The sequence below is a fragment of the Penaeus chinensis genome, chromosome 14 (genome assembly GCF_019202785.1).
Source record: "Penaeus chinensis breed Huanghai No. 1 chromosome 14, ASM1920278v2, whole genome shotgun sequence".
Classification (NCBI taxonomy): domain Eukaryota; kingdom Metazoa; phylum Arthropoda; class Malacostraca; order Decapoda; family Penaeidae; genus Penaeus; species Penaeus chinensis.
The window spans coordinates 2,860,060-2,862,559 of NC_061832.1; positions in this window are offsets into that span (position 1 = coordinate 2,860,060).

The window sequence follows — 2,500 nt, forward strand, 5'->3', positions numbered from 1 at the left end:
AATTATACTAATGGCAATAAAAATAGTAATGATAGCAATGATAGTGTGATGATAATGATAGTAATAATGATAACAATGATAATAATAATAATAATAATAATAATAATAATAATAATAATAATAATAACAATAACAATAACAATAATGATGATAATAGTAACAATAACAATACTAATATTAATTGTAACAATAGTGATTAAGATAATAATAATTATAAAACAATAATGATAACGATAATAATAATGATAATGATATCTATAATATGTAATAATAGCAGTAATAATAATAATAATGATGATAAGAATAATAATGATGATGATAATAACAACATAACAACGATAACAATAATAACAGTAATAATAAAAACAATAATGTTAATAATCATTATATTATCGATAACAAATGATAATGATAACAACAAAATAACAATAGTAATAGGAAAAAAATAGGAATAAAAAGAATAATAGAACAATAACAATAATAACAAGGATTTCTGTAACTCTTATAATAATGTTCCTAATAACGTTCATAGTATTTTTTTTCATGATGATAAGATTGATATTAATGATAATGATTATCATTAGCATAATAGAGATAATAATGATATTGATAATGAAAATAATCATAATAAAAACATATTAATGATAGTAACAATACTAACAATGATAATGATTTATATTATTAATGTTAATGATAATAATGATAATGATACCAGCAATCATAATAATGATAATTATGTTAATAATGACAATAATAATAATAACATTAGTGATGATGATGATAACAATAGTAATAACGATAATAATAATAATGATAATAATAATAATAATAGATAATAATGTTCCTAATAACGTTCATAGTATTTGTTATTAGTATTATCAAAATCATTATAGTGATGATAATAAGGATAATGATAATATTACTAATGATACCAATATTAGTGGTATAAATAATGACAGCGGAAAAGACGTTTATAATTACATTAGCAATAACCATTAAACGTTATTTTATCATGATAGCGATAATATCAATGCTAATGAAGACTAAGACGTTGCCAACAAGTCTAAAGATTATCTTACATTATTCTTTACATTAAACTACAAAATAATTATCCAAGACCTTTTTCATACTTCTATGTCATTATTCTTTATCCTAAATAATATTTGCTTTAATATTCGCTTTTTCGTAATAATTTTCTATTGCAAACATGTTCGAATTCGTGCTTATTGCAGACACCACGAACAAATTTCGCGAATATGCAAGATTTCCTAAATTCGAACACCTTCCCAGCAGCAGATAACGAGACTGTAAATAAAGCGAAGGTCATTTTATATCTTCACACTTACTGCCTTTACGAAACGATTTTCACGCAATAACCGAGAGGAATCAGACCAAGAAAGGTACGTTTGACAGCTGTAATATGAGTCTCTTGTATTCCTAATTACAGTGTGCTTCCGAAAGGTCAACGTGTAGGTGTCTCCATCGGCGGTTTCCAACGACCTAATAGCAGAGCTTTTCTTGAAAAGATTTTAGGAAGTTGTAGACACCGATTCTGCATATAAGATGGAGTAGAGTTGCGAGGAAGAAGGAAGAGAGGGGGGAATAAATAAGAGAAGAAGAAGAAGAGGGGTAAGAAGAAAGGATGGTGAGGAGAAGTAACAAAGTTTAAAAAAAAAGAGCGATAGGAGGAATCAGAAGAAGAAAAGGGTAAACTAGACAGAGAGAAACTTGGAAAAGAAAGAGAAGAAGACAAAATGATCAGAGAAAAGAGAGAAAAACAAAAACTCGAATCCCAAACAGAAGTAGACATGAAAAAGATGAAGTAGGCAGCAATAAGACTTTTATACGATTTTTTTTTTTTCTTTACATAGATTCGAAATCGGTCTTGTGAAATGCGCATGCGTGTAGACTTACGGCGGCCCAGGGGAATGTTAGAGTGCGTGACCACGTAACCTGGTTCCCTTGCATTGACCTCGTTTGTGTACAGATCCCCGCCAGCCAGCGTCGGTCACCTCCTCTCCTCCTCGTCTCCTGGCCTCGTTGGTTTGTTTGTTTGAATGTGTATGGATACTATCACATGCCTTGTATCGTTATTCGTATGATAGACACATTCTCATTTGCATATTCTCATTTGTCTCCTCGTATCTTTGCTTCAGTATCCTCAATTCTTTATCAGTTAATTCTCTCCTATCTTCCCTCGCCTCGCGTCCTCATTACTGCCTTGCCTCCTCTCCTCCTCGCTCGCAACTGATTTTCATCCCAAACCTTGGCCCAGTTTGGAAGAGAAAACTTTCAGTAAAAAAAAAGAAAAAAAAAATATATACACTTATCCCCCGGTATGCCATGAATGAACAAGAAATGTTATTAACAGAGGTAGAAATGATGATGATGATGCCAATAAAAATGGAAGTCAATTATGGTAGTTCCTGGTATCATGAGGGCTCTGATTTTTGTTGTTTGATTATTTTAATTCTTCTTGTTCTTGATATTTTCATTCTTC